This window comes from Rhineura floridana, chromosome 1 (assembly GCF_030035675.1).
Source record: "Rhineura floridana isolate rRhiFlo1 chromosome 1, rRhiFlo1.hap2, whole genome shotgun sequence".
NCBI classification, from domain to species: domain Eukaryota; kingdom Metazoa; phylum Chordata; class Lepidosauria; order Squamata; family Rhineuridae; genus Rhineura; species Rhineura floridana.
This window is the reverse complement of record NC_084480.1, coordinates 121,077,449-121,093,420: the sequence shown is the minus strand read 5'-3', so window position 1 is coordinate 121,093,420 and position 15,972 is coordinate 121,077,449. Positions and strand designations below refer to the sequence as shown.

The 15,972-nt window shown below is 40.6% G+C and overlaps 1 protein-coding gene and 1 pseudogene across 6 annotated transcripts in view; both read left to right on the top strand.

The window, feature by feature from the left end:
• The window catches only part of MLLT3 (MLLT3 super elongation complex subunit), a 237,479-nt gene that overhangs the window by 180,742 nt on the left and 40,765 nt on the right, over window positions 1–15,972 (top strand). The window lies entirely within an intron of this gene.
• LOC133375705 (5S ribosomal RNA) lies at window positions 5,143–5,261 on the top strand (annotated as a pseudogene).

The window sequence follows — 15,972 nt, the reverse complement described above, 5'->3', positions numbered from 1 at the left end:
CCTATTATCCATCCTATTATTTGAATTAAACATCTTTAGAGAGAAGTTTCAAATTTATTTGTATCACTAAACATCTAAAAATGATGCTAAAGGTTTTTAAGTTTTCTGGGAATTTTCTTTGCCTCCCAAGTCAACGTAATATGCTGACTAAAATGCATAGTGCAGATACAGGCAACAGATTCAGCAGAATGTATTTGTAATAGCACCCCTTGGTTAGAGGAAGTAAATTAAAATTATTCCAATACATACAAGAGACAAATATGGTGCCCACATTTTGTTAGAAATAAAAATGTTGCTAGAAAGAGTGGGATTCTTTAAGACACTCAAGCTGAACATGTTTTAACTCCCTGGCAGTCTCAGTTTGTCACTTTATTATTTTTATTTATTTATTTATTTATTATTTGATTTATATCCCACCCTTCCTCCCAGCAGGAGCCCAGGGCGGCAAAGAGAAATGCTAAAAACACTTTAAAGCACCATAAAAACAGACCTTAAAATACATTAAAACAAAACAACACTAAAAATTTTTTTTTAAAGCTTTAAAAACATCTTTTTTTTAAAGAAAACATATTTTAAAAAAAACATATTAACAAGCAATTCTAACACAGACACAGACTGGGATAGGTCTCAACTTAAAAGGCTTGTTGATAGAGGAAAGTCTTCAAAAGGCGCTGAAAAGATAGCAGAGATGGCGCCTGCCTAATATTTAAGGGGAGGGAATTCTACAGGGTAGGTGCCGCCACACTAAAGTTCTGTTTCCTATATTGTGCAGAACGAACCTCCTGATAAGATGGTATCTGCACCTCAGATGAGGATCCACCTCATAGACATTTTATGTCAGGAACAAGCAATTAATAGCTGACTGTAGAGAAATCATTATGTTTTCCCTTGATTAAAGCTTATTGCAGACAAAAAGTGGTTTTCATTTCATTTGCAAGGTAGGTCTTTAATGACTTTCTCTTAGTGTGGGCAAAGGTTATATAACATGGAGGGGATGTGACTTAAATGGTCTCCTTTATTTTTATACCATGGCCCTAACTGTGTTACGACTATGGCTAAAATTGTGTTTTGTTCCATGTTTTGGAATGCATATAATGCATATGCACATGCATGCACACACAGATACAAAGATCATAGACGGGAACTGTTTGTAAGCAGTTATAAGATACAATCTTTTTTGAAGGTTTTGGCAAAAAACATTTACAACTTGGCATTTAGAGAAACAGTTAATCAAAACTGGTGTTGAGAATATTAATGCAAATAAAACTGGCTTTTACCATTTCAGCTAAATGACATTAAATTTCTTTAAGTGGCAAGTCTGAAATTGACTTGGTGTCGCCCTTTTTCCAGAGTCAGCATTCACTCTTGGATGGGTAGGAATGACCAGTGACTTTTAACTACAGATCATGGAATATGCTGCCCTTGTCCTATTTGAAAATGTCTACAGGCTTTTATTTGCAGAAATATATTGGTTTATGTAATTCAGAAACAAAAGCCTGCAAGTATGAGTACCAACATCCTTATGATGCATGCTGCTATCTGTGTCCATGTTGTCCAGGTAAACACACTTAAGTGTAAGATTTTGCTTCTGTGTGTTACCTGTCAAAAATAAAACTCAAATGTTTTACTACTTTTATCTAAACTGGGTGTGCTGCTGCCATATGAGAGAACTCGTTGTTATAGAATGTTAAGCATTAATACTAGCAGTGATCCTGATATTAATCTCTCTGGAAGATCTTTTAAAGTACCAGTAACATTTATTTGAGCTAGCAAAAGTATCCAGAAGCCCTTGTATTTTCAGGCAGTTTAAAATTCCACACTGCGACTTCTGTTGGCCATCTTCTGAAGAGTGTAAGGCAACAAGGGGGAAGGAAAACCTATAAAATGTATGGCTATTGAGGCAGTGAGAGAAAACTCAGCCTCTATCTTTGATACTGTTTTTAGCTGTTTTGTGAAAATACCTGCTAGTTTCCTGTATTGGACCATGTAGCAGCATGATAACAAAATACATGTCCTTGTTTTCACTGTCTTTGTGATCATGAAATATGGTGGTGGGAAATATTTACATAAGCTGCTGGCTGTTTTGTAAAGTGGAACATTTGAAATTTTGGATCCCATTATAGATTGTTTCAAGGTAGACCTGCCGTTTATGAAAATAACTGTGACTAAGAAGAGAAGCTAGTGGTATGCTTTTTGATATTTTTCTGTCAACATATCTAGCTGAACAGAGAGAATCAAAGTTAGGAGCAGCAAATTATACATCAAGGGTGGGGAACCTTTTTCCAAGGACCACATGCCACTGGTGGGTGGGTCCTGAGGCAAAAGTGGGCAGAGCAATAGATGTGAATTTTACCTTTGGGCAATAGGCTAATTTCTTCACACTCACACATTCCTCCCTATTCTCCATCCAGGCAAACAAGTAGCATCAGAGTTCAAGGACTTATTCCAATCAGGCAAAAACATTCAAGGACAGTGCAGAAGCTGGGCTGGTAAGAAGTGTGCCTTGGGTGAGTGTGTAGTCTGGAGATCATCCCAAGGGGCTGGAGGGCCGCATTTGGCCCCCAGCCCTGAGATTCCCCATCCCTGTTGTGCATCAATATCGAAGACTTAGGGTACAATCCAATCCTCTGATCTGCCATCCGGGGCAGTTGGATGAGGCAGAGGTCTCCCTCCACCCAACCCAGAACATCTCTACCAGTCTTTGCCTGCAGAATGATACTGACACCAGTGCAGAATTCCCCTTTCCACCTGCCAAAAGGGGGTGGGTGGGCCAAAGTATCACCAGCATAGCCTGCAGCAATTCCAAAACAGGTTGTTCCAGGGCAGTGATTCACAAGGGCTGAACTGTCATGGATCAGCTGGATCCAGGGCTGTATGACCATCACTTGACAGCAGTGGGTCCAGTCATTACACCAGATCCTGGCTGGTATTTGCCTGCCCCATTTTTCACCCCAGCCAGCATGCCAATGGAGCTTTGGATGTGGCAGTGCCTATACCACTTCAGCTCTCCCCCTCCTGCGTAGCCAGGGTTTGGATTCCTCTGCCTGCTATGATGTGAACCAAGGACTATAACTAAATTAAATGTGCGGCAACAAGAATCAAAATAGAACAATAAACAACATCAATGGTTGTATCCAACTAAGTTATCTCAGCACAAGGACTTCCGACTATGCAGTGGGACTTCCTTTCCCCCATGTGTCCCCCAAATCTGCTCTAGCGGGTTAGGAGGAAACCCAGAACAAATTGAGGAAGGCATGAGAGGAGAGGGAGAGAAAATCACGTTGCTCAAGTAGAAGTATTGTGCTAATACAATAACATCCTTATGTGTTTTAAATAAGAAGTAGAGCTAGGAATACCAAATACAAAAACATTGAATTTCTGGGGATTATTTTAATGTGAGTTGCAATATACACAGAGAATTGATAGTCACAGCATGGCCTACTTCTCCACCACTATTGCATCCTCAAGTAGCCATCCAATGGAGCTTTTCTGTCTTGTCAGGAATCTGTTGACATTAACTGCAGGAAATGGAGTTTTAGACCCTTCAGAGGCCCACTGTGAATTGTTTGAACAGCACTTTGAGGGTGACATTCCTTACCTGCACAGCAGTCTTGATTTCCTATCCACATGTCCTCTCGACCCTTGCCCTTCTTATTAAAGCTTGCCAAGGAGGATTGACCAAGCAGATCCAGGTGTGTTCAACGCATCATTGTGGGAGGGAGCGGTCCCACCCACCCTGAAAGAGCCAGTGATCTGACCGCTCCTGGAAAAAGCACACCCTGGACCCATTGGTTTGTGACAACTAACACCTGGTCGCAAGTACCCCCTTTTTAGGGAAGGTAATGAAGAGCATTGTACCACATCAATTGCACTCTTGAATGAAACAGATTATCTTGACCCATTCCAATCTTGGTTCAGGCCTGATTATGAAACTGAATTGGCCTTGGTCACCCTAATGGATGACCTTTACCGGTAGAAGGATGGGGGAGTGCGACCCTATTACTCTTACTTGATCTCTCAGTGGCTTTTGATACTATTCACCATGATATCCTTCTGAACCGACTTAGTGAGATGGATATTGCAGACACTGTTTTACAGTGGTTCCGATCCTACCTCCAGGGTTGTTTTCAGATAATAGCATTGGGTGATTGTTTTTCGGCCCCCTGGCAGTTTTGCCGCAGGAGATTCAAAGTGAGGTGTCAGCAGTACACTGATGATACCCAGTTCTGTTTATCTGTAATACCTGAATCGGGAGAGGCCGTGCAAGCCCTGGACTGGTGCCTGAACTCAGTGGTGGGCTGGATGAGGGCCAATAAACTGAGTCTGAATCCTAGCAAGATGGAGGTGCTATGGGTTGGTGGTTCCCAAGTTCGGATATTTGGTCACTTGCCTGCTTTGGATAGGGTCATACTGCCTCTGAAAAAGCAGGTTTGTAGTTTAGGGGTGCTCCTGGATCCATCTTTGTCTCTAGAGGCCCAGGTGACCTCAGTGGCTAGGAGTGGCTGGTAAGACAGCTGCAGCCATTTCTGGACTGGGAAAGCCTGGCCACAGTTGTCCATGCACTGGTAACCTTCATGTTTGATCACTGTAATGCACTCTGTGTGGGGCTGTCCTTGAGGTTGGTCTGGAAGCTGCTGCTGTGCAAAATGCAGTGGCACACCTGCTTACTGGGGCAGGATATTGCCAACATATCACCTCGCTGTTGACTGAATTGCACTGGCTACCCATTAGCTACCGGGCTAAGTTAAAGTTTCTGGTTTTGGTATACAGCTTGGGACCAGGATACCTGAAAGATCATCTTATCTCTTATATACCCAGTCGATCACTGCAGGTGAGGGCCTCCTGCAGATACCATCTTATCAGGAGGTCCGTTCTGCACAACAAAGGAAGTGGACCTTTAGAGTGGCGGCACCTACCCTTTGGAATTTCCTCCCCTTAAATATTAGGCTGGCGCCATCTCTGTATCTTTTTGGCGCTTACCGAAGACCTTCCTCTTTCAAGAAGCCTTTTAAGTAGAGACCTTATCCCAGTCTGCATCTGTGTTAGAATTGCTTTTTAAGATGTTTTAAAAGCTTTTCTAAAAATATGTTTTTAAATATGTGTTGTTTTAACATATTTTAATATATTTGCATGATGTTCTATGCCTACGGCCATACTACCCTAAACACTCCCGATCTCGTCTGACCTCAGAAGCTAAGCAGGGTCAGGCCTGGTTAGTACTTGGGTGGGAGACTGCCTGGGAATACCAGGTACCATAGGCTTAGAGGAAGGCAATGATAAACCACCTCTGAATACCTCTTACCATTTAAACTCTGTGAATACATCCAAAATATTCATAGGGTTGCCATACGTCATAATCGAGTTGAAGTGGTATAACAACATGATGATGTTTTTAAAGTTTTTGTTTGCCACCCTCGGCACCTACCGGGAGGAAAGGCAGGATATAAATTTATTTATTTATTAATCAACAGTTACAGCAACAACAACAACAACAATAATAAATGTGAGGTGTGAATATACTAAGTTTGAGTTTTAGGCTCCATACACATCCATTTGTAGCACAAAAATGTAGTTTTTCTCAGTGAGGAATCGCTCATACTCATCTTCAACATGCTGCTTTCAATCTATTTTATTTATTTATTTAATTAATTTATATACCGCCCTAAGCCAAAAAGGCTCTCTGGGCGGTGTACATAAGAGATAAAACAAGCACAATATATAAATACAATAAGTATAACAAAATCAAAAATCAAAACAAACAATAACAAAAAACCAACAACGTCAAAATACAACAGTAGTAAAAATACTGATAAAATACACTATAAAATACAATTTAAAATACACTTTAAAATGCCTGGGAGTATAAAAAGGTTTTCACCTGGCGCCGAAAGGATAGCAGCATCGGCGCCAGGTGTACCTCATCGGGGAGACTATTCCACAGTTCGGGGGCCACTACCGAAAAGGCCCTAGTTCTAGTCACAACACTCCGGGCTTCTCGATGGGATGGCACCCGGAGGAGGACCTTAGATGTTGAGCACAGTGTACGGGTAGGTTCATATTGTGAGAGGCGTTCCACCAGGTATTGCGGTCCCATGCCTGTCCAGACAGGTTGGTATAGTTACTTGATACGTATTTGAAAATCCTCCCTTTGATTAGATTGTGTGTTTGAAAACCCTCCCCTTGCAATCTTGGTATATGTCCATCCACAATGTCATTGGAGAGGTGTGGATACATCCCCCATTGCTGGGACTGCCTGCACCTGTTTTGAAATGGACACACTGCAGGGTAATGCAGAATCAATCTGGGAGATGGGAGAACTGGAGCACTTGGTCTTAGAGGAGAGCATTGATATAGTGAGCATAACGGAGAACTCAAAGCTGAAATTGCTGATCTGCTAACTAAAATATGTAACTTGTCCCTCGGGTCCTCCACCATGCCTGAGGACTGGAAAGTGGCGAATGTAACGCCAATATTCAAAAAGGGATCCAGAGGGGATCCCGGAAATTACAGGCCAGTTAGCTTAACTTCTGTCCCTGGAAAACTGGTAGAAAGTATTATTAAAGCTAGATTAACTAAGCACATAGAAGAACAAGCCTTGCTGAAGCAGAGCCAGCATGGCTTCTGCAAGGGAAAGTCCTGTCTTAGTAACCTATTAGAATTCTTTGAGAGTGTCAACAAGCATATAGATAGAGGTGATCCAGTGGACATAGTGTACTTAGACTTTCAAAAAGCGTTTGACAAGGTACCTCACCAAAGGCTTCTGAGGAAGCTTAGCAGTCATGGAATAAGAGGAGAGGTCCTCTTGTGGATAAGGAATTGGTTAAGAAGCAGAAAGCAGAGAGTAGGAATAAACGGACAGTTCTCCCAATGGAGGGCTGTAGAAAGTGGAGTCCCTCAAGGATCGGTATTGGGACCTGTACTTTTCAACTTGTTCATTAATGACCTAGAATTAGGAGTGAGCAGTGAAGTGGCCAAGTTTGCTGACGACACTAAATTGTTCAGGGTTGTTAAAACAAAAAGGGATTGCGAAGAGCTCCAAAAAGACCTCTCCAAACTGAGTGAATGGGCGGGAAAATGACAAATGCAATTCAATATAAACAAGTGTAAAATTATGCATATTGGAGCAAAAAATCTGATTTTCACATATACGCTCTTGGGGTCTGAACTGGCGGTGACCAACCAGGAGACAGACCTCGGGATTGTAGTGGACAGCACGATGAAAATGTCGACCCAGTGTGCGGCAGCTGTGAAAAAGGCAAATTCCATGCTAGGGATAATTAGGAAAGGTATTGAAAATAAAACAGCCGATATCATAATGCCGTTGTATAAATCTATGGTGCGGCCACATTTGGAATACTGTGTACAGTTCTGGTCGCCTCATCTCAAAAAGGATATTATAGAGTTGGAAAAGGTTCAGAAGAGGGCAACCAGAATGATCAAGGGGATGGAGCGACTCCCTTATGAGGAAAGGTTGCAGCATTTGGGGCTTTTTAGTTTAGAGAAAAGGCGGGTCAGAGGAGACATGATAGAAGTGTATAAAATTATGCATGGCATTGAGAAAGTGGATGGAGAAAAGTTCTTCTCCCTCTCTCATAATACTAGAACTCGTGGACATTCAAAGAAGCTGAATGTTGGAAGATTCAGGACAGACAAAAGGAAGTACTTCTTTACTCAGCGCATAGTTAAACTATGGAATTTGCTCCCACAAGATGCAGTAATGGCCACCAGCTTGGATGGCTTTAAAAGAAGATTAGACAAATTCATGGAGGACAGGGCTATCAATGGCTACTAGCCATGATGGCTGTGCTCTGCCACCCTAGTCAGAGGCAGCATGCTTCTGAAAACCAGTTGCCAGAAGCCTCTGGAAGGGAGAGTGTTCTTGCACTCGGGTCCTGCTTGCGGGCTTCCCCCAGGCACCTGGTTGGCCACTGTGAGAACAGGATGCTGGACTAGATGGGCCACTGGCCTGATCCAGCAGGCTGTTCTTATGTTCTTAATCTGCAGTGAGCTTTTATTTTCAGAAAGAAACCAGTTCGCCAAGAAGTACTTTTCAGGGACAAAAAATATGCAATAGATCTAGATTATGTGTGGACAAGAACTCAATTTCTTGAAAACAAGAACTCAGTTTCCACTGATAGTAGAATAAAATGTTGTGTGTACACAGCTTTACTGTTTCCTCAGATTTTACATGTGGCTATAGCAACATTGATAATACTATTGCTTATAATGGCATCCTGCTGACTGTAGAAATGCAAAATGTGCAGAACAATATTTCCTTCACTAAAGAGTGGTGGAAATTATTTAACATATATATTTTCTTGTTGAAAAGTCTATTGCAGATGTCATCTGAGTTTCTATTGAATTAATGGCAAGCATATTATACAATAGTTTTTAAAAGTTACACCATTGGTGTCTAAGTATAAAATGCAACTTTGCTTCTGGCAAAAGATCTAATAATTCGGTCTATTGTGAATTTTATTAGAATATTCTGATCCTACTCTCTCTGTCTTGTGTAACCTCCAAGTCCTTATTAACTGAAAACCCCTTCCCTTCTGCCAGGGCCTGAAGCCAAGGTGTGATTCTTTTAGCAGATAACAGAGAGCTTCGGCTATGGGGCAGTATACAAATGCCATAAATAAATAAACAGAGTGAAAAATCGTAGTAATGAAAGGAGCCATATGGAGTTTGAATAATAACTTTCCATTTTTAAATAAGTGGGGGTTTGGAATAGTTATTGTAAAGCAGTTTTTTATGTTCATCTTCTGATGAGAGCTATTCTGCTAAGGGCGATATAAAAGTTGAAATAATAAATAAATAAATAAATTACAGTGAGGTGTGCCTTCAGATACATTGAAAACCTCAGCTGTAGATCCAGTGAATATGTCATACCATTATTAAGTAGCAATACCCAGTCAAACTAACAAAACGAATAATTTTACTTCAGCCAGATTCTCATTGCATGAAGGAGTACTCACAAGAAACACTGTGTGAACTTGACATGGTACAAATAACTCATGTTGAGTTGAGCACATCAAAAATGTGAGAATTGGAGGTCGTAGGTTTCAGTTTTGTTAAGTTTTTATTTTATGCATAGAAGAAAGTCTTTAAGGATACTTACTATTTAAGGGAAATGTTTAATTGGCAAAAGAGAATGCAAGAGAATTTTAGATTTAATAAAAAAAGCTCTACACTGTGTTGCATGACTTCATAACATACACAAATGAAAAGAACTATCAACACCTTTCTATACCCTATATCTGACTGTGGAAGGAAGAGCGGACAGTCTTGGTCATCACTCTTGAAGAGTAACTGCCTATCTGTGCACTGCAGAATGAACTGTATAGAAGTGATGCTGGGCAAACTAAGGATGAGAAAGAAAAATGTATGTTAATAGGAAATGCAAGTTTTGATCTAAAGATAACTCCATTTTAGCCTGAATGTAAAGGTGCAAGTACAGTCTAAGTTTGCATGCCATAGAAGGGGCACAATCCAAGCAAAGTTAAGCATTCTTTTAAGTCCCAGTGTTGCCCTGACTCCTAACCAAAGAAGCAGACTCACTTGTAGAGGACTGGGTTTTTCTGCATGAGGCTTTATTCAGGAAGTCAGTACAGGAACACAGCATCACACTCTAGGCATGAAACAGAATACTGGAACATCTTTCAGAATACTAAACAGTCTAGCCTTATCTCAGGAACAAAACATGGAGACAATAACAAGGAGTTGCCTCAACAGCACTAAACGGACAATATCAAGCTTTTATATCAGAGAGAGGCAGGGACTTATACGGGTTAATTCTAGGGCTTTCTCGCTTTTACTTATAAGGTGAAGGCCCTTTCTAGGAGCTGAACACCTTTTTAAGCCGTCTATCATCTCCTTGATAAAAGCATAAACTCTGGCTCAGACTGACTGCTTTCGCTTTGCTCTCTCAGCTGTTCATTGAGTTTCCACAGCTAAATCTGGGCCCAGGCAGATTCATCACTAGACAGTTCAGGAGAAATGAGGAAGGATTCTGGGCTTTTCTCAGTAATTCTATTAGCAAGCCCAGACGCTTCTGAAGACCTTTCCCCTGTGCCTTCTTTATTGCTTTCTGCAGTACTGGCAACCACTTCCCCAGATCTCTACCCCACTCTTCATCCTCCCACTCTTGCCAAAGGTTCTCGTCGGGGCCTGTGACAAGTGCTTTCAGTGAGTTGTGTAATTAAAAGCTTAACTGTGGCTAGATCATGTTGCTTTCTGCTTTATTTTTTATTTTTATTCACAGAAAATGGTGATCCATCACCTAATTCAGCTATTTTCTTTTATTTTTTTTATTTATTAAATTCATATTCCGCCCTTCCTCCCAGAAGGAGCAGAAGTCATTATCTAGACTCTGTCTTACCTATTCTCTGCCATCTCTTTCAAAAATGCTAGCTTACTAAAGCATAAAGAGGCTTGATAATTTTTCTGGTTTTCTGAAAAGATTTACACCAATCAAAACCTCATTGAGTGCTGTGCCTGTTTAAAGTGAACACTAAAAACACCCCACAATTTAATGTATGTTAAATAATTTCCATCATACTTCAGTGAAGGAATAATGTACTAGACATTTTGATTTTCTATAGTCAGTAAGATGAAGGTAAGGGAGAGCTCAGTGTTTATTATTGATAGGTGGACCCTTGTTACTAGTCAAAGCTGCAAGATTCCCTGAATGGTTTTGGTTCTATCCAACACTCTCTGTGTGAATGATAATAGACATTTCATACCTCCTTACTGATATGAGCAATTGAAAGGATGAGATTAGCTACTCTTATCTTTGCATATTGCGGGCAGGAAGATAAAGACAAGAGCTAGAATCCAGAGTTGGAAAGAACCCTTTAGCTATAATGGTCCCTAAAGTAGAATTAGGATGTGTATATGAAGGATATGTTGCATCAGTTGTACATCAGTAGCAACATTTCATGACAAATTAAAATCTCTTAATTCTCATCATGCCTCATGCGCTATCTGGCTGGTTTCTTGCTGCTTCTGGCTATCTGAATATGCAAAAATGTTCAGAGGAAGTGAGATATATACATGGCCTAATGAACAAGGCCTATTTTTAAAATAATGTTATGCTGTATATATGAGGTGATATCCAGTTAAGTTATAATCGCAGTATATCCACTGAAATCAACAGATTTAAGTGGGTCAATTCTGAGTATGACAACTGGATATCATCCATAGGAGCTTTATGTGTAAGTGGTCTGATTCACATGTCATGCTAAACTAAACCATGACAGGGTTTGTCTGGGACAGGAGACAGTGGCTGGTTTGCTGCTCCCTGGTAATTTGCTGCTGCATCTCTCTGACTGGAGCCATAGTTTGCTTAATGTCTTGTCCGAACCCAGGATTGTGATTTAGCTTTCTCCAGAATCAGTCATAAACTGTAGGACAAACCTTGGCTAACCAGCTTGTGGTTAGTCTGGAGACCGCTAACTATGAGCCCAGCAGCAAAATGGCCAGGAAGAAGCAAATTGGCCACAGTTTCCTCTCCTAGAGTCTGCATGTTCACAATAAGCCATGGTTTGGCTTAGCATGATGTGCAAACCAGGCCATTCTCTTACTATAGATGACTGTGGGCAAGAGATTTGGTGCAGACACTTGTTTACCTATTTGATTTGAGAAAATGCAGTGGGTTGGACCAAATGGAAGGAGCTCTTCCATGAAATGGAATGGCGGGTTTGGTGAGTGAAGGGAGCAGGGGCACAGCCCCAGTACTTTCTAAAGTTTTCTACAAAAAAAAAAAGCATGACATTTTGAACACCAGTAAGTTAATTGATTCAGTCAACAGACCTCACAATAAAACTTATGCATCAATTAATTCACTGATAGCTTGTTATAATGCAGGGGTCGGGGGACAAAGGATGCACCCACATTATAGGGGTTCCATAATGAAAACTGCAGTACTGTATACAGTATTATACTCAGGGATATCTGCATACCCGCAGTAGGTCCAAATCCGCAGAACAGCAAACTGTGTTATAATGACCTTCCATGGTGTATCTAACAGGTAGGAAAATACGATTACATATATTTGGAGAAGATTTGTACCCATCTTCATTGCTCTTAATACAAATCTAGCTAGAGTTTCTGTAATGTTCGTTTAAAAAAAGCATCTTCGTTACGTGTATTAGGAATGTGAACTACATAACATAGGGCAAATAACAAAGTTAGAGTTGCAAGTGGATAAGCTATCATATTTAAATAAATAAATTTATGTCAACTAAATCAAATTACATTAATGTGCAATGCTGTTGGGGGATTTCAATATCCATGCTGAGGATGCCTCAGATAGGTCAGCTTGGGACTTTAGGTCATCCATGACAACCATGGGGCTGTCTCAATACATCAGTGGCCCAACACATGTGGCTGGGCATACCTTTGACCTGGTCTTTGCCACAGAGTGGATTGGTAATGCTCTGTTGATTGGGGAGTTAATGTGAGTCTGTTGTCATAGACAGACCATTCCCTGGTAAGGTTTGGGCTGAATGTATCTGCTCAACTCCACAAGGGTGGTGGACCCATTGAGATGGTCTGCCTTTGGAAACTTATAGAATCTGATGGATCCCTGAATGGTCTAGAGGATTTTCTGGCTGACATGGCTGGTGCTCCTGTTGAGGCTCTTGTCTTACTTATGGAATGGTGAAATGCATAGAGACATTGACACGATTACTCCTGGGTGCCCTTGTCATCACTGTGGAGCACATAGGTCACCTTGGCACCTGTATGCAATGAAATTGGAGGCTGGAGCACAGGTGACGTACATCTCAGTCCGAACCTGACTGAACATGAGTAAGGTTGCACCATCATACCTACCACATGGCAGTGGTGGCAGTGAAGAAAGCCAACTTCTCCGCTAACATTACTTACAAAAAAGGACTTGGCCACAGTACTCCATGCTCTGGTAACTTCCAGATTGGATTATTGCTATGTGCTCTACATGGGACTGCCCTTGAAGACTGCTCGGAAACTTCAACTGGTCCAAAATGCAGCAGCCAGATTACCGGCTGGGGTTCACTTTAGATCTCATGTAACCCCTGTTTTAAAGCAGTTGCATTGGCTGCCAGTTTGTTTCCAGGCTCAATTTAAGGTGCTCATATACTAGTGTTTAAAGCCCTAAATGGCTTCATTCCCAAATATCTTAAAGGGCCTCTCAGGTGTTGAGATCAGCAAAGGGCGTCATTTTGGTAGTTCCACCACCCTCAGAAGCTCAGGTGGTGGTGGCCCGAGAGACGGAATTCTCTATTGTGGCCCAATGTAGTGGAACCCCTTCCCCACAGACATTTCTTTATGCAGTTTTAGGCGAATGCTTGAGGATGTATGTCTCTATCCTGGCCTTTGACACATGAGACTTCTATTTTTAGGACCCACTGTATTTCATGATTTTAGGTTGGTTTTTTAAATGCTGTATTTTAAAATTGTGGTAACCCACCCTAGGACATTTGTGCGAAGGGCAGGTAATAAATGATGATGATAACTATTTAAAGCACTGAAAAACAAAACTGTACATTAGGATGTAGATAATTACCTCTGTAGAACAATTAACTATAGATATATAGAAATTAATAAATGATGCAAGGAATTTATTCCAGTTTTGTCTCTTTCATTTAACCCATTAGTCCAAGTTCCAACATTTTATCTTGTCGTTTTCTTATGGAAGAGATAAATGGCACTCTACAATGCTCTGCGTATATAATGTTAGCTGCAGTCACCGTATAGGTTGCTGATTTTCTGTGTTCTTGTTGGATTAAATCATCAATATAGGTGAAAAGGAAGAGCACTATATTAGCTTTTCCCTCACAACTTTTTTGTTAAAGGCCATATTTATATAATTTATTATTACATTTATATCTAACCTGCTTACTGAAACATTATTGTTCCATTCATTTCAGCTCCAGTTATAACATCTACAACTGATTGATAATAGTCCAGGTTTTTATGACCTTTCTAGAGCCATCATATATACTGTAGGTTTTTTCTTCAGTTTAAAATATGTGCTTTTGCTTCTAAGGATTGCAGCTAAACTCCTCATGAAATTGATTAGATTAATTTATTTCTGAACATTTTCTTTTCAAAAGCTTATAGAGCAACGCCTAAAAGGATTGTTTCTTCATATGTATCACATACCTAACTGTACTGTTGAAAATGAGCTGTTGCTTCAGCCTTCCTTTTTTATTAGGCAGAGTACAAAGGAGCTGAGCTCAGCATGCATCCTGAGTAGATATGGTATGTGTGTTGAACTTGGTTATGAAAAATATCCCTACTAATTGGCTACCAGCAATTGAAGCTCATTTTGCCCCCTCCCTTTTCCTCCACCTGAATTATGAAAAGCTTTCATTGTACTAGCAGGGCAGACAGTGAGCAGAGCTGATAAATTGGTGTGTTGAATCTTGGGAAGTCAAGGAACTTTGTTCTCTTAGTCAACGGTGTTCTCCCTATATTGTTGAAAACAGACTAGGAAGCGAAAGGAATAGTGAACTTGACCACTTGGCTGGGAGGTAGAAAGAGGCATATGCGATCACGTGGAAAGAATTGTACCAGTATGGTAGATATGTTGACTCTCAAACTCACACCAAGCAATTTTGTTTTTTGCTTTATAGGTCCAGAAGGTTTGAGTGACTCTAGGTATCAAATTAATTCTCTAAAAATGCTTGGCAAATTAGAATCATTTTCAGCAGGTGGCAAAATGTCAAAGCTGTGGGTGCATGTCTGATTTCAATGGTAAAAGCCTTAGTTTGCACAGAAACTAGGGTCCCATCTGCATTATGCATTTAAACAGTATTATGCCACTTTAAACAATTATAGCTTCCCCCAAAGAATCCTTGGAGCTATAGTTTAAGAATCCTGAGAATTGTTAGGAGAGCCCTGCTCCCCTCGCAGAGCTACAATTTTCAGAGTTCCCTAGGAAAAGGAATTGTTAAACCATTTGTGAAATTGTAGCTCTGTGAGGAGAATAAGGGTCTCCTAGTGATTCTCAGCACCTTTGTCAAATTTCAGCTCCCAGGATTCTTTGGGGAAATCCATGACTTTTGCTTTAAATGTATAGTGCAGATGGGGCTTAAACGGATATTGATAACTGTAGGTCAGTCAGGAGGGCTTCTCCAGATGATCACAGTGATCTGGCTGTAATATAAGGGAAAAGCCAATTGTTCAGGTAACCTGGTCTGAGGCCATTTAGGAATTTATGTTCTAACAGTAATACCATGAACTTAGCTTGATAATGTACTGGCAAGCCAGTGCATAGTGTTCAGCACCAATGTAATATGCTGATTTAGAGTAGCTCCAGCCTAAGGTGGGCATTTTATACTAGCTGCAATTTCCAAACAGCATACTAAAAGTTGCAATGTTCAGCTTGTTGCAAAATGGGTTGCTATTTTTTTCACAGCATGATAATTCTAGTCAATCTCTTGTAATATCTGATGCAGAATTGGGGGCAGACCTTAACCCCACCCCCATCCCTGAGAGAAGCTGATTGGAAGAAGGCAAGGACTGAGCAAGAAATCATAGAGATATACAACTGCTTCTCTTGGTGAATACTTTGAATTCACAGGAACCTTTAATTTTATTTCTTCTAATACTGCTTTTGCAATTCACTTGCAGAATGTTTAACATATTGCTGCACACAGTTTTGGAATGACTGATTTATGTGGAACGAAGATGTCTCTGACTGGCATGTTCAATTTGAGATACTTGGTGAGACCAGTTTAGCTAGTTTGAAAAGATCCCACCTATGTTGCTGATGTGCCATGTCATTGAGTGATCACAGTTGGAAAGCAGTTTCTTCTGTAGATAAGTTTTGTGAAAATTAGGTACAAAACCCACAGTGTAATAAAATGACAGCATTACTGGGATATGTCAGCAGAAAAGGCTACAAATAACATTTGGTCAGCTGTGTACCATGAAACATTGCCATGAAACCCTTGGCCATATGTCACCAAATAGGTCTGGCATGCA